The sequence below is a fragment of the Globicephala melas genome, chromosome 16 (assembly GCF_963455315.2).
Source record: "Globicephala melas chromosome 16, mGloMel1.2, whole genome shotgun sequence".
NCBI classification, from domain to species: domain Eukaryota; kingdom Metazoa; phylum Chordata; class Mammalia; order Artiodactyla; family Delphinidae; genus Globicephala; species Globicephala melas.
In genome coordinates, this window is record NC_083329.1 from 21,886,514 (window position 1) to 21,910,796 (window position 24,283).

General features: G+C 39.1%; 1 protein-coding gene across 9 annotated transcripts in view; it reads left to right on the forward strand.

Annotated features, from left to right (window-relative positions):
- LOC115844941 (VPS10 domain-containing receptor SorCS1) overlaps positions 1-24,283 on the forward strand; it is a 790,264-nt gene that overhangs the window by 481,165 nt on the left and 284,816 nt on the right. The window contains exon 1 of one of the 9 annotated variants that reach the window (XM_060285970.1): positions 2,712-2,772. The exons of the other annotated variants lie outside the window; for them this stretch is intronic. The gene's annotated coding sequence lies outside the window, so the exon portion shown is untranslated. Of the gene's footprint in view, positions 1-2,711; positions 2,773-24,283 lie in introns of those variants that run through there. 9 annotated transcript variants of the gene reach the window in all.

Sequence of the window (24,283 nt, forward strand, 5' to 3'; positions counted from 1 at the left end):
AAGGAGAGTTAATATTATTCTATCATAGAATCAGTAGGGTTGAAGTCCCAGCCTAGGAAAAGGTGGTGGCCAAGCCAGTACCAGAGAGCTGGAAGCAGGAAATCTAGTGACCAAAAGGTCAGGATACTGATAGCAAATGAACAAACTGCAAATGTTTCTTCTATTCTTATGTTTCTTACTTAAAGTTCAAAATTCTGGGCTAGTGTGTCCCATTGTCTGAGCTTTGGGTACTAGGTTCCTTCTGTGGCTCTACAGAGTGGAGGGAAAAGGATCCTGAGCCCTTTGAATTCTACAAAGAGAAGTAGACACCTGTTTTAAGCACCCAACCCAGGACTCTTCTCAGTTGTGGAGAGGTAATTCCCTATAAGGGGATTAGCATGTTGGGAAGGAGGTGTGGCTTTTGACTCACATACACACACACACGCACACACACACACACACACACACGTACGCACGTGCACACACACACACACACACACACACACACACACACACGTGAACCAAATTTCCTGTGTGGAAGTGGTACGGAGATGGTAGAAAAGTCCAAGCACAAAATTTATTTTTGTATGATGGGATTGTCAAATATTAAGATTTCAGGCCAGGGGTAAATGAATAGAAAAGGTGCATCCCTTTTTTTGCAGGACATAGCTTAAGGGTAAAGTGAAAGAAGGTCGAGAAAAGCAACAGCAGATCATTTATGAGCAATCCAATATCCTCGGAACCTTCTGACATTTCTGGGCTCAGGCATATAAATAAAACAGTATTTGGGGGCTTCCCTGGTGGCACAGTGTTTAAGAATCCGCCTGCCAAGGCAAGGGACACGGGTTCAAGCCCTGGTCCGGGAAGATCCCATATGCCGCGGAGCAACTAAGCCTGTGTGCCACAACTACTGAGCCTGTGCTCTAGAGCCCGTGAGCCACAACTACTGAAATCCGCGCACCTAGAGCCGATACTCCAGAACAAGAGAAGCCACCACAATGAGAAGCCCGCGCACCACAATGAAGGGTAGCCCCCGCTCGCTGCAACTAGGGGATGCCCGCGCGCAGAAAGAAGACCCAACGCAGCCAAAAAAAAAATAAAACAAAAGAAAACAGTATTTGGGCATGAACGATGGAAATGGAGTGGATAGGGTCTAAGCTTGTGACCTTGAGTCATTTCACCTCTTTCCATGAACTCAGAACACAGGTGCAGCTCTAGGATCTATTACGGGTGGGTCCTTTGGTTGGGAAAGTTTCCAGATAATGTAGCTATAATATGTCTTCAAAGTTCATTTTTATCTTTCTTTAAACACTGTGGTAAAAAAAATACATAATATAAAATTTACCACCTTAACCATTCCTAAGTGTGTAGTTTATTAGTGTTAGATATATTCACATTGCTATAAAGCAGATTTCTAGAACTTTTTCATCTTGCATATCTGAAACTCTATACCCATTAAACGACGACAACTCTTTTCTCCTCACAACCTCTGGTAACCACCCACCCCACTTTCTGTTTCTATGAATTTGACTACTTCAGATTCCTCAAATAAATGGAATCATATAGTAGCTGTAGTTTTCTGACTAGCTTATTTCACTTAGGGAAATGTCCTCAAGATCCATGTTGTCACATATGACAGAATTTCCTTCTGTTTTCACTGAATATGTGTCTCACATTTGTTTATGCATTTATCCATTGATGGACATTTGGGTTGCTTTCCCCTCTTAGCTGCTGTGAATAGTGCTGTTACAGACATGGGTGTGCAAATATCTCTTTGAGACTCTGCTTTCAATTATGTTGGATATATACCCAGAAGTGGGAGTGCAAGATCATTGTAGTCATCAATCATGACAGTTTATATAATTCTCTTTAAATCATCATGGTGATTCTATTTTTAATATTTTGAGGAACCACCATACTGTTTTCCATAGTGGTTGTACCATTTTATAACCCCACCAACCGTGCACGAGAGTTGCAATTTGTTCACTTCTTTGCCAGCTTCATTTTTATCTTTTAAAGAAAAACTACTGCCTAACAGTCACAGACAGTGTTTGGAAGAATTAATATCTGGAGTAGGTGGGATCCCTAAAATGCTGTTTTCAGTCATTTCTTGGGAGCTCCCAGAGGTTTCAAAACCCCTGCTGCGAAGGGAAGGGACAGAGAAAGCCCAAGAGGGACTTGAGGGAGGTAAGCAAGAAACCATCTAACTTTGGGGTCTTAACTGAACTGAACTGACAATGAATTAAGGTGGGTACAGTCTAAAAGCTTGACTAGACCAAGTTTACCTGGGTATCCCTGTCAGGAATGCTCCCCCTTGACATCTGGGAGCATCTATTATGAGAAAAGCTAATATGTTGGAGTACTTACAAAACAAGACTCATATAGTCCTGCTCGTAGCCATATGAAACACATACTCTGATTATCCCATTCTGTGGGGTGAGAGAGCTGAGGTTTGTGGGAAAACAACTTGCCCAAAATGACACTAAGTGTTTCTGAATCCAGCCAGAGCTCTTGGCTCTTCTTCCAGAGTCTGGGATTCTTTATAATGTCAGTAATGTGATACAATAATGAGTCACTATGTGTTCTATCTGTTTAGAAAGCTTTGTTTTGCTGGTATTGCACATATCAAAACTCGGTATAGCTATGTTTGAAACTGATGAACAGCTCTTTTTCTTGGTGGAAAAGGTCGAATTGACAGCTCCCTCAATTCCTATCCTTCCTTCATAGGCTGCAGAGGTTTAGTCCACACGATCTTTGTAATCTCACCTTGGAGATCTCATCAGCAGTGCTGCTGTGAGTCATGGGTTGTTTTTTTTTTCTATTGAAGTATCGTTGATTTACAATGTTGTGTTAATTTCTGTTGTACAGCAAAGCTATTCAGATATATAGATATATTATTCTTTTTTATGTCCTTTTCCATTGTGGTTTATCACAGGATATTGAATATAGTTCCCTGTGCTATGCAGTAGTTTATCAGTCGTGGGTTTTGTTTTTTTTTTTTTTTTTTCCGTACGCGGACCTCTCACTGTTGTGGCCTCTCCCGTAGCGGAGCACAGGCTCCGGACGCACAGGCTCAGCGGCCATGGCTCACGGGCCCAGATGCTCCACGGCATGTGGGATCTTCCCGGACCGGGGCACGAACCTGTGTCCCCTGCATTGGCAGGTGGACTCTCAACCACTGCGCCACCAGGGAAGCCCCGTGGGGTTATTTTTGGAAGTCCATTCCTTTAAGGACGTGGTTGAAGATAACCACATCTTATATAATGAAGGTGGTCTCTCCCTCCCATATGATGGCTTTACAGTTCTCAACACGGATTGGAACTAGTGACTTAAAAGAAAGGTCTCCTGCACAGGACATAGAACAGCAACCTTCTTCTTTCCCCACCTTCACCACATAAGCCTTCTCAATCTCTCTACACACACACACTGCACATGTACACATACACACGCTCCCCTAACTCCCCACATGCTGGCAGATTTTCCCAATTTTCTATTCATTAAGTTATATTAACTGTGAAAATAAAATATGTCACATGATCAAATTTTGTTAGATAAAAATGAATTTACCACCTGCTGCTTCACACCTGCCTTTCTGGAAAATAAAAGGAATTGAATTTGCTGAGAAATTCCTCTGACTTGTATTTTTTCCCTTTTAAAAGCGCCATATGGCAGGGAGCCACAGCTGCAGTATGTAGTTGAAAGTCCATCTCTGTTATTAATGAAGAATTTCTATGCAAATAAAAGCTCCATTTTATAAGATAAACTTGCTGTGTACTTGCAAACTCATGTTTTATAGCAGAACTGATGATGTATTCAGCCTCATGCTACTGGCCTGAAGAGCTGGGGAGATCATTATGCATTTTTGAAGACTGTGAAGTGTTGAATAAAAATGTTTAGTCTGTCACTTGAGTTAAACTCTCCCTTCACTCTTCCTTTTCTTATTCTTTTCCACTCACAGTTTTTTCTCGGTAAATCTTCTAGGGACAAAAAAAGCCCTGGCCCTTTGAAATTATCTGCAGTCATTTTCTACTTATTTTTCACCAGACTAGATGTAGCATGTGATAACCAGCACCTTTTAATTTTAAGGTTGTTTGGGGATGTTTGCAACTTTGAATGTGAAAGATTATATTGTATTAATTTATTTCATTCATTAATTTATTTCATTCATTCTATAAATAATTTTTGAGTGTAGTATGTGCTAGGTGCAGACAATAAATTAATGATCAGAAGTATACATATTCTTTGCCCTCATGGAGCTTTTAGGCAAATAGAGGAGAAAAAAATATAGATAAGTAGCTTAAAATGAATGTTTTTCATTCATTCTGTTGACTTTATATGTTATAATTTTTTAAAGTATTTATTGCATATGACCAAATTTGGTATCTGATGACAAAAGCTTTATCCTTTGAACTAGACTCTGGGGAAAAGGAATAAAAAGCTCCCTCCTTAGGTGAGGGGAGGGGAATGGACGTTGATAAAGTTTTAAAATGTGGTTGTTTTTTTTCCCCTGTGATTCTGTTGAGAGAGTTTTAGAAATAATTTTTTATTATTTTTAAGACACCCAAAATATTCATTTAAAACATGGAGTTTGTATATATGGGGTTTAATTTATCTAAAGACCTTTAGAATGTTAATACTATACACTATGAACTCTAGAAGGGTATGAAGTATCCTTGTTTATATCTGCATCGTGCCTGAAGGAGTCTCTGTGAAAGACTGTGGAATAATTGGAATGGATGTACGTATAAATGAATGAGTAAATGGATGGATGAATCATGGGCTTTGATAAAGTTCCAGCATATGTGCCTACATCCTTTCTTATTCAAGTTTAAAGGCTTTGAACCATGAGAACACTTTGGTAAATGCTGGCACAGAATAGTGGAATGTGCTAGGTGTTCTATAGAACATAGGAATGATAGGGTCCCTGAGCTCTCCCAGTTAATACGGAGAAACCTTTGTGTCAAGCATGTTCAGGGTCACATGAAAATGTCCTCTGGCATAGAATGCTAGATTTGGAGTGAATTGGTCAGAATTAAGGCAGCGTTGATGCTTACCAAACTGGGAACACAGCAGTGGAAGGAATAGTTTATCTACTGCCTGAAAGGAAGTGAAAGAATAATATATCTCTTAAGAAAGTTAAGCATGGAAGCAGACTGTCAAATAAAGCTAGAGGTCTTTTAATTCTTCTTTATGTCTTTGAAAAAGGATGGATGGATGGATGGGTATGTTTAGGTGAAGCCCTAAATTAAGACAAAAGCCTGTGATGTTGATTCTTTTTTCATCTGTTTTAATCTGTTATCCTGTGTAATTGTCAAAGAGGAAATCGTTATATACAATTTAAAGAAGATCCAAATTGAATCTTCTGATTATTTCAGTGTAATGATATAGGCAAAGGAAACTCTAAACTCACATCTGTTCACTCATTCATATATTTGGCACCTACTGCACACAGGCATTATTGTTCATTCTGATCCATCTATCAGCTTTATGCTAGCTTGTTTATTTCTCATCCAAAAATATGTTTTCCTTAAATTTCAAAGGGACCACTGGTTAATTGCACAGTTTACCAGGTGCACTGTAAAAACAGCTACCTACCCCCTCCAGACCAATCATCAGCTTGATTAATTAATTTAATCAAACACTCCAGTGTGATAGTTCATCCTAATTAGCTAATAATATCCTATTTCTCAGCACTCTTGGGACCCAGATATTTTTGTTGTATAAAATAACATAGTCACCATATTGCATTTCTGTTCTTGACGGCCTGGGGACTGCCCAAGTGTGGGATAAATTCAGAAGACGTGTTCCACTGAGAGTGAGTCAGAGAAGGAAGTGGATCATAAATAATACTAAAAGAATAATCCTTGAATCTGGAATACATGCTAAGTGCTGGCCTTTTATGCTAGAGCAGTTGTGGTTGCTAGGATGTGGCATTGATGCTCTGAATTCTGTTCCATAGGACAATTTATTCAGTCCCCATTGAGATCTGGACCCAAAATTCTATTTTAAGCATAGTTATCCAGAAAAGAAAAGAAAAAAAAAAATCACTCATATAACCACAGATGGTGCCAGTAACTGGCATTCTATTTGGGTTCATAGTGCCACATATGGGGCCAGGAACTGTGTTCCCACCTCAAACCAAGAGTGGATTTTGTTAATGTCAAAGCTACTGGTGAGGGAGGGGGACCTTCAAGATGGTGGAGTAGTAAGACATGGAGATCACCTTCCTCCCCACAAATACATCAAAAATACATCTACATGTGGAACAACTCCTACAAAATACCTACTGAACGCTGGCAGAAGACCTCAGACTTCCCAAAAGGCAAGAAAATTCCCACATACCTGGGTAGGGCAAAGAAAAGAAAAAAACAGAGACAAAAGAATAGGGACAGGACCTACACCTCTGGGAGGGAGCTGTGAAGGAGGAAAAGTTTCCTCACACTAGGAAGCCCCTTCCCTGGCAGAGACAGGGGGTGGTGGTGGTGGGGAGCTTCGGAACCACGGAGGAGAGTGCAGCAGCAGGGGTGCGGAGGGCAAAAAGGAGAGATTCCCGCACAGAGGATTGGTGCCGACCAGCACTCACCAGCCTGAGAGGCTCATCTGCTCACCGGCCAGGGCAGGGAGTGCTGAGAGCTGAGGCTCAGGCTTCAGAGGTCAGATCCCAGGGAGAGGAGGCAAGGGAGGCAAGGAGGCAAGGGACCTAAGAGGCAAGGGACCATTGTTTCAGGGTGCGCAAGGAGAGGGGCTTCCTTCCCCATGTGCCCACAGAAGGCAGAGCACTGCCTAAGCGAGCTGCAGAGACGGGCCTGAGCCATGGCTATCAGCTCAGACCCCAGAGATGGGCATGAAACGCTAGCACTGCTGCTGCTGCTGCAGCCACCAAGAATCCCGTGTGCAAGCACAGGTCACTATCCACACCCCCCTGGGAGCCTGTGCATCCCGCCACTGCCAGGGTCCCGTGATCCAGGGACAATTTCCCTGGGAGAACACATGGCGCACCTCAGGCTGTTGCAATGTATGGCGGCCATTGCCGCCACAGGCTTGCTCCACATTCCAATTATGACTACTGTAACCCTCCCTCCCTCCAGCCTGAGTGAGCAAGAGAGCCCTAATCAGCCGCTGCTTTAACCCCCTCCTGTCTGGGCGGGGAACAGATAACTGAGGGCAACCTACATGCAGAGGAGGGTCCAAAACCAAAGCTGAACCCCAGGAGCTGTGCAAAGAAGAGAAAGGGAAATTTCTTCATGCAGCCTCCAGAGCAGTGGATGAAGTCCCCACAGTCAACCTGATGTACGCTGCATCTGTGGAATACCTGAATAGACAATGAATTGTCCCAAAATTGAGGTGGTCGACTTTGGGAGCAAATGTAGACTTGGGGTTTGCTGTCTGCAACTGATTTATTTCTGATTTTAATGTTTATCTTAGTTTAGTTTTTAGTGCTTGTTATCATTGGTGGATTTCTTTACTGGTTTAGTTGCTCTCTTCTTTTTTTAAATTATTTTTTATTTTAATAATTAGTTTATTTTTCTTTCTTTCTTATTTTCTCCCTTTTCTTCTGAGCTGTGGGGCTGACAGGGGCTTGGTGCTCCGGCCTTGTGTCAGGCCTGAGTCTCTGAGGTGGGAGAGCCGAGTTCAGGACACTGGACAACCACAGACCTCCTGGCCCCAAATAATATCAATTGGTGAGAGCTCTCCCAGAGATCACCATCTCAACACCAAAACCCAGCTCTACCCAATGGCCAGCAAGTTCCAGTGCTGGACGCCCCATACCAAACAATAAGCAGGACAGGAACACAACGCCACCCATTAGCAGAGAGGCTGCCTAAAATCATACTAAGTTCACAGAAACCCCAGAACACAAACTGGATGTGGCCCTGCCCACCAGAAAGACAAGATCCAGCCCCACTCACCAGGACACAAGCATCAGTCCCCTCCCCTAGGAAGCTTAAACAAGCTACTGAACCAACCTCCCCCACTGGGTGCAGACACCTAAAGCATTGGAAACTATGAACCTGCAGCCTGCGAAAAGGAGAACCCAAACACAATAAGTTAAACAAAATGAGAAGACAGAGATATATGCAGCAAATGAAGGAGCAAAGTAAAAATGCACCAGACCAAACAAATGAAGAGGAAATAGGCAGTCTACCTGAAAAAGAATTCAGAGTAATGAGGGTAAACATGATCTAACATATTGGAAACAGAATGGAGAAAATAAAAGAAACGTTTAACAAGAACCTAGAAGAACTAAAGAACAAACAATGATGAACAACACAATAAATGAAATTGAAAATTGTCAAGAAGGAATCAATAGCAAAATAGCTGAGGCAGAAGAACAGATAAGTGACCTGGAAGATAAAATAGTAAAAATAACTACCACAGAGCAGAATAAAGAAAAAAGAATGAAAAGAACTGAGGACAGTCTCAGAGACCTCTGCAACAACATTAAAGGCACCAACATTCCAATTATAGGGGTCCCAGAAGAAGAAGAGAAAAAGAAGGGGACTGAGAAAATAGTTGAAGAGATTATAGTTGAAAACTTCCCTAACATGGGAAAGGAAATAGTCAAGTCCAGGGAGCGCAGAGAGTCGCATACAGAATAAATCCAAGGACAAATATGCCAAGACACATTATTAATCAAACTATCAAAAATTAAATAGAAAGCAAAAATATTAAAAATAGCAACGGAAAAGCAACAAATAACATACAAGGGAATCCCCATAAGGTTAACAGCTGATCTTTCAGCAGAAACTCTGCAAGCCATAAGGGAGTGGCACAATATATTTAAAGTGATGAAAGGGAAGAACGTACAACCAAGATTACTCTACCTGGAAAGGATCTCATTCAGATTCGATGGAGAAATTAAAAGCTTTACAGACAATCAAAAGTTAAGAGATTTCAGCACCACCAAACGAGCTTTACAACAAATGCTAAAGGAACCTCTCTAGACAGGAAACACAAGAGAAGGAAAAGACCTACAATAACAAACCCAAAACAATTAAGAAAATGGTAATAGGAACATACATATTAATAATTACCTTAAATGGAAATGGATTAAATGCTCCAACCAAAAGACATAGACTGGCTGCATGGATACAAAAACAAGACCCGTATGTATGCTATCTACAAGAGAACCACTTCAGACCTAGGGACACATACAAACAGAAAGTGAGAGGATGGAAAAAGATATTCCATGCAAACGGAAATCAAAAGAAAGCTGGAGTAGCAAATCTCATATGAGACACAATAGACTTTAAAATAAAGACTATTACAAGAGACAAAGAAGGACACTACATAATGATCAAGGGATCAACCAAGAAGAAGATACAACAATTGTAAATATTTATGTACCCAACATAGGAGCACATCAATACCTAAGGAAAATTCTAACAGCCATAAAAGGGAAGATCAACAGTAACACAGTAATAGTAGGGGACTTTAATACCCCACTTTCACCAGTGGACAGATAATCCAAAATGAAAATAAATAAGAAAACACAAGCTTTAAATGACAGGTTAATCAACATAGACTTAATTGATATTTATAGGACATTCCATCCAAAAACAGCAGGATACACTTTCTTCTCAACTGCTCATGGAACATTCTCCAGGATAGATCATATTTTGGATCACAAAACAAACCTTGGTAAATTTAAGAAAATTGAAATCGTATCAAGGATCTTTTCTGACCACAACACTATGAGAATAGATATCAATTACAGGAAAAAAAACTGTAAAAAATACAAACACATGGAGGCTAAACAATATGCTACTAAATAACCAAGAGATCACTGAATAAATCAAAGAGGAAATTAAAAAATACCTAGAAACAAATGACAATGAAATCACAATGACCCAAAACCTCTGGGATGCAGCAAAAGCAGTTCTAAGAGGGAAGTTTATAGCAATACAATCCTACCTCAAGAAACAAGAAACATAACTTTACACCTAACCTAACCTTACACCTAAAGCAATTAGAGAAAGAAGAAGAACAACAACAACAAAAAACCAAGGTTAGCAGAAGAAATGGAGGAAACAATAGCAAAGATCAATAAAACTAAAAGCTGCTTCTTTGAGAAGATAAACAAAATTGATAAACCACTAGCCAGACTCATCAAGGAAAAAAAGGGAGAAGACTGAACTCAACAGAATTAGAAATGAAAAAGGAGTAGTAACAACTGACACTTCACAAATACAAAGAATCATGAGAGATTACTACAAGCAACTATGTACCGATAAAATGGATAACCTGGAAGAAATGGACTAATTCTTAGAAAAGCACAACCTTCTGAGACTGAACCAGGAAGAAATAGAAAATATGAACAGACAAATTGCAAGCCCTGATATTGAAACTGTGATTAAAAATCGTCCAACAAACAAAAGCCCAGGACCAGATGGCTTCACAGGTGAATTCTATCAAACATTTAGAGAAGTGCTAACACCTATCCTTCTCAAACTCTTCCAAAATATAGCAGAGGGAGGAACACTCCCAAACTCATTCTGCAAGGCCACCATCACCCTGATACTAAAACCAGACAAAGATGTCACAAAGAAAGAAAACTACAGGCCAATATCACTGATGAACATAGATGCAAAAATCCTCAACAAAATACTAGCAAACAGAATCCAACAACACATTAAAAGGATCATACACCATGATCAAGGGGGATTTATCCCAGGGATGCAAGGATTCTTCAATATACACAAATCAATCAATGTGATACTCCATATTAAAAAATTGAAGTACAAAAACCATATGATAATCTCAATAGATGCAGGAAAAGCTTTTGACAAAATTCAACACCCATTTATGATAAAAAAAAAAAAAAAAAACTCTCCAGAAAGTAGGCATAGAGGGAACTTACCTCAATATAATAAAGGCCACATATGACAAACCCACAGCCAACATCATTCTCAATAGTGACAAACTCTGAGATCAAGAGTTTCCTCTGAGATCAAGAAAGAGACAAGGCTGCCCACTCTCACCACTATTATTCAACATAGTTTTGGAAGTTTTAGCCACAGCAGTCAGAGAAGAGAAAGAAATAAAAGGAATCTAGATCAAAAAAGAAGAACTAAAGCATCACTGTTTGCAGATGATATGATACTATACATAGAGAATCCTAAAGGTAGTACCAGAAAACTGCTAGAGCTAATCAATGAATTTAGTAAAGTAGCAGGATACAAAATTAATGCACAGGAATCTCTTGCATTCCTATACACTAATGAGGAAGAATCTGAAAGAGAAATGGAGGAAACACTCCCACTTACCATTGCAACAAAAGAAATAAAATACCTAGGAATAAACCTACCTAAGGAGACAAAAGACCTGTATGCAGAAAATTATAAGACACAGATGAAAGAAATTAAAGATGATACAAACAGATGGAGAGATATACCATGTTCTTGTGTTGGAAGAATCAATATTATGAAAATGACTATACTACCAAAGCAATCTACAGATTCAGTGCAATTTCTATCAAACTACCAATGGCATTTTTCACAGAACTAGAACAAAAAATTTCACAATTTGTATGGAAACACAAAAGACCCTGAATAGCAATCTTGAGAACGAAAAACGGAGCTGGAGGAATCAGGCTTCCTGACTTCAGACTATACTGCAAAGCTACAGTAATCAAGACAGTATGGTACTGGCACAAAAACAGAAATATAGATCAATGGAACAGGATAAAAAGCCCAGACATAAACTCATGCACGTGTGGTCACCTTACCTTTGATAAAGGAGGCAAGTGTATATAATGGAGAAAAGGCAGCGCCTTCAATAAGCGGTGTTGGGAAAACTGCACAGTTACATGTAAATGAGAGAAATTATAACATTCCCTAACACCATACACAAAAATAAACTCAAAATGGATTAAAGACCTAAATGTAAGGCCAGACACTATAAAACTCTTAGAGGAAAACATACGAAAAACACTCTATGACAGAAATCACAGCAAGATCCTTTTTGACCCATCTCCTAGAGAAACGGAAATAAAAACAAAAGTAAACAAATGGGACCTAATGAAACTTTAAAGCTTTTTCGCAAGACAGGAAACCATAAACAAGACAAAAAGACAACCCTAGGAATGGGAGAAGATATTTGCAAATGAAGCAACTGACACAGGATTAATCTCCAAAATATACAAGCAGCTCATGTAGCTAAATATCAAATAAACAAACAATCCAATCCAAAAATGGGCAGAAGACCTAAAAAGATATTTCAAAAAGAAGATATACCGATTGCCAACAAACACATGAAAGGATGTTCAGCATCACCAGTCATTAGAGAAATGCAAATCACAACTACAATGAGGTAGAATGGCCATCATCAAAAAATCTACAAACAATAAATGCTGCAGAGGGTGTGGAGAAAAGGGAACCCTCTTGCACTGTTGGTGGGAATGTAAATTGATACAGCCACTATGGAGAGTAGTATGGAGGTTCCTTAAAAAACTAAAAATAGAACTACCATATGACCCAGCAATTCCACTACTGGGCACATACCCTGAGAAAACCATAATTCAAAAAGTGACATGGGGCTTCCCTGGTGGCGCAGTGGTTGAGAATCTGCCTGCTAATGCAGGGGACACGGATTTGAGTCCTGGTCTGGGAGGATCCCACATGCCGTGGAGCAACTAGGCCCGTGAGCCACAACTACTGAGCCTGCGCATCTGGAGCCTGTGCTCTGCAACAAGAGAGGCCGTGATAGTGAGAGGCCCGTGCACTGCGATGAAGAGTGGCCCCCGCTTGCCACAACTAGAGAAAGCCCTCATACAGAAACAAAGATACCACACAGCAAAAATAAATAAATTAATTAATAAACTCCTACCCCCAACATCTTAAAAAAAAAAAGAGAGAGACATGTACCACAATGTTTATTGCAGCACTATTTACAATAGCCAGGACATGAAAGCAACCTAAGTGTCTATCAACAGATGAATGGATAAAGAATATGTGGCACAAATATACAATAGAATATTACTCAGCCATAAAAAGAAACGAAATTGAGTTATTTGTGGTGAAGCGGGTGGACCTAGAGTCTGTCATACAGAGTGAAGTAAGTCAGAAAGAGAAAAACAAATACCTTATACTAACACATATATATGGAATATAAAAAATAATAATAATAAGGTTCTGATGAACCTAGGGGCAGGACAGAAATAAAGATGCAGACGTAGATTATGGACTTGAGGTCATGGACAGGGGGAAGGGTAAGCTGGGATGAAGTGAGAGAGTGGCATGGACATATATACACTACCAAATGTAAAATAGATAGCTAGTGGGAAGCAGTCACATAGCACAGGTATGTCAGTTCGGTGCTTTGTGACCACCTAGAGGGGTGGGATAGGGAGGGTGGGAGGGAGATGCCAGAGGAGGGGCGATATGGGGATATATGTATAACTGATTCACTTCGTTATACAGCAGAAACTAACACAACATTGTTAAGCAATTATACCCCAATAAAGATGTTAAAAAAAAATTTAAAAAGCTACTGGTGAGTACAATTGAGAAAAGTCTCTTCCATTTCTGTTCAGCATTCTCCCCTAGTAGCTCACTGATTTATTTGACCATCTTGTGTTCCTATCCTTCCTAAAATGCCATTTAGAAAAGTTTTCCCATCACTAATGTGTCTCGGGGTTCATTTTAGTACTCATCACCAGCGATCACATTTTAATTACATGGGCCTTTGTTTTGTTTTCTCTTTTTTAATAAAGCCCCACTGAGGAAATCTTCCCCTCTCTGGGCCTAATCAGGTTGTCAGATCAGTTAAGGTAATTGACAGCAGCTTTCTCACTTTTCCTTAATCAAGAGTGTAGCCATTTTATTAAAGCAATCCCCAGGTGATTTCGGGATAGGAAAAATAGGTTCAATCTGTATAAATAGAGGGAAAAAGAAGTCAACCTTAAATGTCAGAGTTCTGAATCAGAGAGGGAGATGGAAGGGAAAGAGAGCCAAGGGTCTTCAGAGCTAGCCTCCATCAAAGAATAGTGCAGTGGTCCCCAGAATTGAGTGTGCATCAGAATCACCTGGAGGGATTATTTAAAAATTCACATTGTGGCTCCCCACACCAATAACTTCAGTAGGCATTTGGTAGAGCTCGGAAGTCTGTATTTTTACAAAGACCCCAGGTGATTCACCCCAGAAGGTAGTTCTTTGCACAGTGTACATTGAGAAGAAGCATTAGTGCAGAGCCACACAGTTTGTGGCTTTTTCTACTAGCCACTCCTTCTTCAGGTGTGGTGTATCTGTATGTGAGAGAAATAACACAGAAACACCGGGTGTTCAATAAATTGCCAACACTTTAGGAAACAATACATTCGTAATGAAAATTATAGTCATTTAAACATTACAGAGTGTAGCTTAAGAAAGTAAATCTCTGAAGTGTTCAACCCTAGATCCTATGTCTCTTTTAGAGCAATTCTGTAACTCACATAGGAGAGTATTTTGTAAGCCAATTATTTGTCCTACTACTAATAATTACCACTTATTGAAAGCCTACTCTGTGCTAAGAACTTGGTATCTGCTTCTTTATTGGGAGGTTATATTTTAATCTAGAGTATCATGACTGTGCCACAGTAATGACATTTTTCACTTTCCTGTAACCCTTTAATCCATCTAAGATTATTGAATGTCTGGTGTGATTTTGCCATATTAATCTCTATTCTTTTTAGCCCAAAATACTGTAAAGGCATAGTGTGAATTATTGCTGAAATGAAATAATGTTACCGCAAAATAGTGTAAATCAACACATTCTGATTTAATTTTCATCTTATCACCAGTTCTATAGTTTTAACAATATATTTAATTTTCTTGAATTTATTGAAATACTTCAATCATAATCAATTCTTAATATTAATTTATATCAATATTATAGGCATTAATACATTAATGGTCTCATGTGACTGATATGTGTATCCATTGGTAATCTGTCTGTAAGTTGTGGTAACTGATCTTTCTGTTTCATTTCAGAAGCCTTTGACCTTTTGATCTATGCAGATCTCTATGTTTTCAAGGTCATAGGCCTTTCCTATGTCCCTGGTCATCTCTTTCTAAACATTCTCTGTTTTGTGCCTAGCATAGCCCTGGACACATGATAGCTTAATAAATAACTACAGGGTACTGAAGCCAACCACCCCAGTCCTGACTTTGCTCAGTTTGTATCGTCTAATGAAGTTGAGCTTCCATATCCCACTTTGACAGCAGGTGCTCCCACTTAAACCTGTCTGTACTTCTGCACATTAGAGGTCCTGAGTTCTGGCAAGGGAATGGATCTGCTACATAATCTCTCTATATGCTTGGAAGTCAGTACATTTAGTTTACTTCTAATGAATGATACCTCCAGAGCAGCTCCTCAGCCTCTTTAATAACATCCATCCTTCTTTCATGACCAGCCTGGTAAGGTTGGGTTGCAACGAGCTGAACAGATTGATAGTAATCACAGGGTGCTTGGAAAAGACAGCCTCCTCTATAATCTTGGGACAACTTAGTTAGTGTTGCTGCTCAGCCCAAGGTGAGTGTGTTGTATTTGATTTTGATGATTTCTAAGAAAATAATCCCCCACAGCTCCCACTGCCTCATCTTCCTTATTAGAAGATAAGCGTGTAAATGAGGCAATGAGCATCTCTGCTTCTCCTCCTCTGAGGCTGCCCTTCCCTTCTTTCCCCTGGCAGTGCTCAGAGATAGCTGTATTAGTTGCTCAGGTGTGCTAGACAATGAATGCCATGCAATCTTTCTGTAAGACCTGCCAAATCTCGATCCTTTGCTGCTGACCTCATGGTCAAAAAACATCTTTAGATGTTTGGCCATGAGTCTTTTTCTTTGGAGTAAATTATGAACCATTTAATAATTGAAGGCCAAAAAGCAGAACATCCAGTCCTGTTGGATCTGAAACTGACCTGAGGAAATTTAAAAATATACTTTTTTCTCTCTTTTCTCTTAGCTGGCTCTCAAAAATTTTTATTATCTTTTTAAACAAAATAATTCATGTATGATGTACAAAATCAGTAGACATAGAGAAGCAAAAGGAAAAACACCCATAATGTGATCACTGTCTAAATTGACTATTTACGATATTCATTCTGTTTCATAAAGCTTTCCCCAAAAATCCAAAACAACATAGATTTTCTCCTACCCAAAATGTAAATTGTCTTCAGGATAACTTGGGGATCGTGATTTTATCAAATGCTATCCTTGATGATGATTACTTGTTAATTTCCAATTGTTCAAACGTGTTTTGTATCCCCAGAAAGATTTATAAGCTTCCGTATGGGCTTAAAATCTCCCTCTACTACTTTCCTCAATAATACATGTTCAACTGCTTGTGGCATTGAACTGATTTTAATTATCCAGTAAGATAATGTTTTATTTTGTTTTCCATTACTGTCTTGAGATAGCTTTTTTTTAATTTAAATTATTTTTTTATACAGCAGATTCTTATTAGTTATCCATTTTATACATATTAGTGTATACATGTCAATCCCAGTCTCCCAATTCATCACACTACCACCACCCCCACCACTTTCCCTCCTTGGTGACCATACGTTTGTTCTCTACATCTGTGTCTCAATTTCTTCCCTGCAAACCGGTTCATCTGTACCATTTTTCTAGGTTCCACATGTATGCGTTAATATACGATATTTGTTTTTCTGTTTCTGACTTACTTCACTCAGTATGACAGTCTCTGGACCCAACCACATCTCTACAAATGACCCAATTTCGTTCCTTTTTATGGCTGAGTAATGTTCCATTGTATATGTACCACATCTTCTTATCCATATGTCTGTCGATGGGCATTTAGGTTGCTTCCATGACCTGGCTATTGTAAATAGTGCTGCAATGAACATTGGAGTGCATGTGTCTTTTTGAATTATGGTTTTTTGTGGGTATATGCCCAGTAGTGGGATTGCTGGGTCATATGGTAATTCTATTTTTAGTTTTTTAAGGAACCTCTATACTGTTCTCCATAGTGGCTGTATCAATTTACATTCCCACCAACAGTGCAAGAGGGTTCCCTTTTCTCCACACCCTCTCCAGCATTTGTTGTTTGTAGATTTTCTGATGATGCCCATTCTAACTGGTGTGAGGTGATACCTCATTGTAGTTTTGACTTGCATTTCTCTAATAATTGGTGATGTTGAGCAGCTTTTCATGCTTCTTGGCCATCTGTATGGCTTCTTTGGAGAAATGTCTATTTAGGTCTTCTGCCCATTTTTTAATTAGGTTGTTTGTTTTTTTTAATATTGAGCTGCTTGTGCTGTTTATATATTTTGGAGGTTAATCCTTTGTCTGTTGATTTGTTTGCAAATATTTTCTCCCATTCTGAGGGTTGTCTTTTCATCTTGTTTATCGTTTCCTTTGCTGTGCAAAAGCTTTGAAGTTTCATTAGGTCCCATTTGTTTATTTTTGTTTTTATTTCCATTACTCTACGATGTGGGTCAAAAAAGATCTTGCTGTGATTTATGTCAAAAAGTGCTCTTCCTATGTTTTCCTCTAAGAGTTTGATAGTGTCTGGTCTTACATTTAGGTCTCTAATCCATTCTGAATTTATTTTTGTGTATGGTGTTAGGGAGTGTTCTAATTTGATTCTTTTACATGCAGCTGTACAGTTTTTCCAGCACCACTTATTGAAGAGACTGTGTTTTCTCCATTGTATATCCTTGCCTCCTTTGTCATAGATTAGTTGACCATAGGTGTGTGGGTTTATGTCTGGGCTTTCTATCCTGTTCCATTGATCTATATTTCTGTTTTTGTGCTACTGCCATTACTGCCCTGATGACTGTAGCTTAGTAGTATAGTCTGAAGTCAGGGAGTTTGATTCTTCCAGCTCTGTTTTTTTTTTTTTTTTTTTTTCTGTCAAGACTGCTTTGGCTATTCGGGGGTCTTTTGTGTCTCCATAGAAATTTTAAGATTTTTTGTTCTAGTTCAGTAAAAAATGCCATTGTTAATATGATAGGGATTGCATTGAATGTGTAGATTGCTTTGGGTAGTATAGTCATTTTCACAATGTTGATTCTTCCAATCCAAGAACATGGTATATCTCTCCATCTGTTTGTATCATCTTTAATTTCTTTCATCAGTGTCTTATAGTTTTCTGCATACAGGTCTTTTGTCTCCGTAGGTAGGTTTACTCCTTGGTAGTTTATTCTTTTTGTTGCAGTGGTCAATGGGAGTGTTTCCTTAATTCCTCTTTCAGATTTTTTATCATTAGTGTATAGGAATACAAGAGATTCTGTGCATTAATTTTGTATCCTGAAACTTTACCAAATTCATTGATTAGCTCTTGTAGTTTTCTGGTGGCATCTTTAGGATTCTGTATGTATAGGATCATGTCAACTGCAAACAGTGAGTTTTACTTCTTCTTTTCCAATTTGTATTCCTTTTATTTCTTTTTCTTCTCTGATTGCCATGGCTAGGAATTCCAAAACTATGTTGAATAATAATGATGAGAGTGGACATCCTTGTCTTGTTCCTGATCTTAGAGGAAATGCTTTCAGTTTTTCACCATTGAGAATGATGTTTGCTGTGGATTTGTTATATATGGCCTTTATTATGTTGAGGTAGATTCCCTCTATGCCCACGTTCTGGGGAGTTTTTTATCATAAATGGGTGTTGGATTTTGTCAGAAGCTTTTTCTGCATCTATTGAGATGATCATATGTTTTTTCTTCTTCAATTTGTTAATATGGTGTATCACATTGATTGATTTGTGTATATTGAAGAATCCTTTCATCCCTGGGATATATCCCACTTGATCATGGTGTATGATCCTTTTAAAGTGTTGTTGTATTCTGTTTGCTAGTATTATGTTGAGGATTTTTGTGTCTATATTCATCAGTGATATTGTTCTGTAATTTTTTTTTTTTAATTTGTAGTATCTTTGTCTGGTTTTGGTTTCAGGGTGATGGTGGCCTCATAGAATGAGTTTGGAAGTGTTCTTTCCTCTGAAATTTTTTGGAAGAGTTTGAGAAGGATGGGTGTTAGCTCTTCTCTAAGTGTTTGATAGAATTCACCTGTGAAGCCATCTGGTCCTGGAATTTTGTTTGTAGGAAGATTTTTAATCACAGTTTCAATTTTATTACTTGTGATTGGTCTGTTCATATTTCCTATTTCTTCCTGGTTCAGTCTTGTAAGGTTATACCTTTCTAAGAATTTGTCCATTTCTTCCACGTTGTCCATTTTATTGGCATAGCGTTGCTTGTAGTAGTCTCTCAGGATGCTTTGTATTTATGCAGTGTCTGTTATAATTTCTCCTTGTTCATTTCTAATTTTATTGATTTGAATCCTCTCCCTCTCTTTCTTGATGAGTCTGGCTAATGGTTTATCAATTTTGTTTATCTTCTCAAATAACCAGCTTTTAGTTTCATTGATCTTTGCTATTGTTTTCTTTGTTTCTATTTCATTTATTTCTGCTCTGATCTTTATGATTTCTTTCCTTCTACTAACTTTGGATTTTGTTTTTTCTTCTTTCTCTAGTTCCTTTAGGTGTAAGGTTAGATTGTTTGAGATTTTTCTTCTTTCTTGAGGTAGGCTTGTATGGCTATACACTTCCCTCTTAGAACTGCTTTTGCTGCATCCCATAGGCTTTGGATCATCGTGTTTTCATTGTCATTTATCTCTAGATATTTTTTGATTTCCTCTTTGATTCCTTCAGTGATCTCTTGGTTATTTAGTAACGTATTGCTTAGGCTCCATGTGTTTGTGTTTTTCACGTTTGTTTCCCTGTAATTGATTTCTAATCTCATAGCATTGTGGTCAGAAGAGATGCTTGATATGATTTCAATTTTCTTAAATTTACTGAGGCTTGATTTGTGACCCAGGATATGATCTATTCTGGAGAATGTTCTGTGTGCACTTGAGAAGAAAGTGTAATCTGCTGTTTTTGGATGGAATGTCCTATAAATATCAATTAAATCTATCTGGTCTATTGTATCATTTAAAGCTTGTGTTTCCTTATTAATTTTCTCTTTGGTGATCTGTCCATAGGTGTAAGTGAGGTTTTAAAGTCTCCCACTATTATTGTGTTACTGTTCATTTCCTCTTTTATAGCTGTTAGCAGTTGCCTTATGTATTGATGTGCTCTTATGTTGGGTGTATATATATTTAGGATTGTTATATCTTCTTCTTGGATTAATCCCTTGATCATTCTGTAGTGTCTTTCCTTGTCTCTTGTAACGTTCTTTATTTTAAAGTCTATTTTATGTGATATGAGTATTGCTACTCCAGCTTTCTTTTGATTTCCATTTGCATGGAATATCTGTTTCCATCCCCTCACTTTCTGTCTGTATGTGTCCCTAGGTCTGAAGTGTGTCTCATGTAGACAGCATATATATGGGTCTTGTTTTTGTATCCATTCAGCACGCCTGTGTCTTTTGATTGGAGCATTTAATCCATTCACGTTTAAGGTAATTATCAATATGTATGTTCCTATTATCATTTTCTTAATTGTCTTGGGTTTGTTTTTGTAGGTTCTTCTCTTGTGTTTCCCACTTGGAGAAGTTCCTTTAGCATTTGTTGTAGAGCTGGTTTGGTGTTGCTGAATTCTCTTAGCTTTTGCTTGTCTGTAAAGCTTTTGATTTCTCCACTGAATCTGAATGAGATCCTTGCTGGGTAGAGTAATCTTGGTTGTGGGTTCTTCCCTTTCATCACTTTAAAGATGTCATGCCCCTCTCTTCTGGCTTGTAGAGTTTCTGCTGAGAAATCAGCTGTTAATCTTATGGAAGTTACCTTGTATGTTATTTGTCTTCTTCCCTTGCTGCTTTCAATAATTTTTCTTTGTCTTTAATTTTTGTCAATTTGATTACTATGTGTCTCGGTGTGTTTCTCCTTGGGTTTATCCTGCCTGGGACTCTCCGCTGCCTGGACTTGGGTGGCTATTTCCTTTCCCGTGTTTAGGGAAATTTTCAACTATAATTCCTCCAAATATTTTCTCAGGTCCTTTCTGTCTCTCTTCTCCTTCTGGGACCCCTATAATCTGGTAATAGCCCTCTGCCTTTTCATCTTGTCTATCTTTCTGTGAATGTGGTTTTTGTTTCACAGGCTGCAAGATTGTAGTTCTTCTTGCTTCTGCTGTCTGCCCTCTGGTGGATGAGGCTATCTAAGAGGCTTGTGCAAGTTTCTTGATGGGAGGGACTAGTTGTGGGTAGAGCTGGCTGTTGATCTGGTGGACAGAGCTCAGTAAAACTTCCATCTGCTTGTCTGCTGATGCGTGGGGCTGGGTTCCCTCCCTGTTGGTTGTTTGGCCTGAGGCGACCCAGCACTTGCGCCTCCCCAGGCTCTTTGGTGGGGCTAATGGTGTACTGTAGGAAGGCTCTCGCCAAGGAGTACTTCCCAGAATTTCTGCTGCCAGTGTACTTGTCCCCATGGTGAGGCACAGCCACCCACCGCCTCTGTAGGAGACCCTCCAACAGTAGCAGGTAGGTCTGGTTCAGTCTCCTACAGGGTCAGTGCTCCTTCCCCTGGGTCCTGATGCACACACTACTTTGTGTGTGCCCTCCAAGAGTGTAGTCTCTGCTTACCCCAGTCCTGTCAAAGTCCTGAAATCAAATCCTGCTAGCCTTCAAAGTCTGATTCTCTAGGCATTCCTCCTCCCGTTGCCAGACCCCCAGGTTGGGAAGCGTGACGTGGGGCTCAGAACCTTCACTCCAGTGGGTGGACTTCTGTGGTTTAAGTGTTCTCCAGTTTGTGAGTCACCCACCCAGCAGTTATGGGATTTGATTCTATTGTGATTGCTCCCCTCCTACCGTCTCAGTGTGGCTTCTCCTCTGTCTCTGGTTGTGGGGTATCTTTTTTGGTGAGTTCCAGCGTCTTCCTGTCAATGACTGTTCAGCATTTAGGTGTGATTCCAGTGGTCTCGCAAGAGGGAGTGAGAGCACGTCCTTCTACTCTGCCATCTTGAACCATTCTCCTCTTGAGATAGCTTTTTAGTGTGAAAAAAAATCCTAACTCTTAAAAAAAATCCAGGTCTTCTTAAAAAAATATTCTCAGTCTCTTGTTGTTGTTTTGGGTTGTTTTCCTAATTGATAGCCAGTGGTGATATTCAGCATTGAAAGTGTTTGTGCTCCAGACAAGAGGAGGAAAATTTAATTTGTCTGGTATGGGCTTTAACTGACAAATGTCAGAAATTGACCTTTTCAACAGAAATTTACTCAGAAGTCCTAAGTGAAGCTCCACTTTAAGCTAAATTTGTCACCAGGCCATGATTAAATTCTCTTAAATGTAGGTCAATTGCGCATATCATTAATGGGAATTGAAATCTCCCTAAATGGTAGCCGTAAATTTAAAAGAGGGGTAGAAAAAGAATGTGAAGGTTAAGCTGCCTCATTCGCCAAGTGGATCATCTTATATTATCATGGAACTCTATTTGAGGCAATGAAAGTTGTTCATTCCACAGTAGGCTGTGGCTAGACTCTTCAGAATCTGGTATAAGGAGATGGAATGTTAAGGTTTTCATATCACTGGAATCCAAGAGCCCCATATCTCATAGCACACAGTAGGAAAGCCATAAATGTGTATAGAATGAGAGAAAGAAAGAAGAGGGAGATAAAGCATGAGGAAGCTAAGATCCCGCAAGCTGCGCTGTGTGGCCAAAAAAAACCCGCAAGCAACAGATGTAGAAAACAAACTTATGGGTACCAGGGGGGAAATAGTTGAGGGATAAATTGGGAGATTGCATTGACATATAAAGGCTAGTATCTATAAAATAGATAAGTAATAAGGACCTACTGTATAGCACAGGGAACTCTTCTCAGTAGTCTGGAATTACCTATATGGGAAAAGTAGCTAAAAAAGAATGGATATATGTATATGTATAGCTGATTCACTTTGGTGTACACCTGAAAGTAACACAACATTTTAAATCAACTATACTCCAACAAAAATTTTAAAAAAAGAATAATTTCACTGGAAAAAGAAAAGAATGAGGAAGGAAGAAGTTACGTTTTGGTAGCTTCCCTACATGCTAAGTAGCTACAGAATTAAGGAGAGGAAGAAACAATATAGCGATGTGGTCTGAGAAATGACTGATGTTCTCAGTGGGGAAAATAACAATGTATTGGCTCAGAACTCCAGCTACACGTGTATTATAAAGTTGAGTGAGGCTTTTTGCCTTGATTAAAGATGCCAACGTATAAAAACAGTGAACAAACCAGGTTCTTCCTGCCGTGACACTGTATAAAGGGTCAACTTACCTGTGCAAGTTCTGAAACATCATAATTTTCTTTACCCTGGTGAGTCAAAGACGCTTAAGTCAAAGACATGAATAGAGCTGGCAACCAGGATGCGACCAGCACCATTGATTACTAATTATTTTTTATGCACATTCGCCTCTATGTTCCCCATTTAATCTTTGAACATGACATAGAATCTGCAAGACAAAAGAGAAACGAAAACTTGAAGGGAAAAGAAAGAAATGTGAAGGTGTTATAGAATCTGCAAGACAAAAGAGAAATGAAAACTTGAAGGGAAAAGAAAAAAATGTGAAGGTGTTATTGACAATGCTGATAATATATTCTAAACTCGTGAATCTCACCTATCATTCAGAGGTACTCTTAGGGCTTATAACATGCTTATGGAGGTCAGGTACATATCTTCGGTTGCTGGCAAGTGGCTCTTCTAAAATCGAGTCAGATTGAAAGACATCTGCTTACTCTGAAATGTCAGTGACTTTCTACAAATGGCAAGGGAAGCAGGCTGGGTGCATAGCTCCCAAGTATGCTTGGGACACCTTATGTCAAATCTCTTTTGAGCCTTTCAGCAATTATTTTTGCAGATCATCTGGCTTTTGTAGGCAGTGATATAAATTCTAATGTATATGTGGTAACAGTTGTCCAGTATAGTCAGATTGGGACTTGAGTCCATGAAGGTTTTGCTGTGTTTTTGTTTTTAAATTTAGTTATTCAACCTCAACAGCCATCAAAGGGTCATTTAGTACAGAGCTTCAAATCCAGCCCTGGGCTACAATCTCCGGACAACATAATTTCATGTTTATCGCATTCTTACTAAAATTCTTTAGGAAAACCCTCTGTCAGGAAAACTACTGCTTATTTGTTTTTTGTTTGTTTGTTTTGCTATCCACCCCCTCCCCCCCCAATTTAGGCTCTGTGTGTGTGTGTGTGTGTGTGTGTGTGTGTGTAATCTCAGGATAAAAAGCAAAGGGTCAGCAACTAGGAATTCTGGTCTAAAGAATCTAGAATCTAGAACAGTGTCAGCAAGCTATGGCCAGAATCTGCTTACCACCTGTTTTCATGAATAAAGATCTATTGGAACACGGCCACACCCATCTGTTCTACGTACTGTCTGTGACTGCTT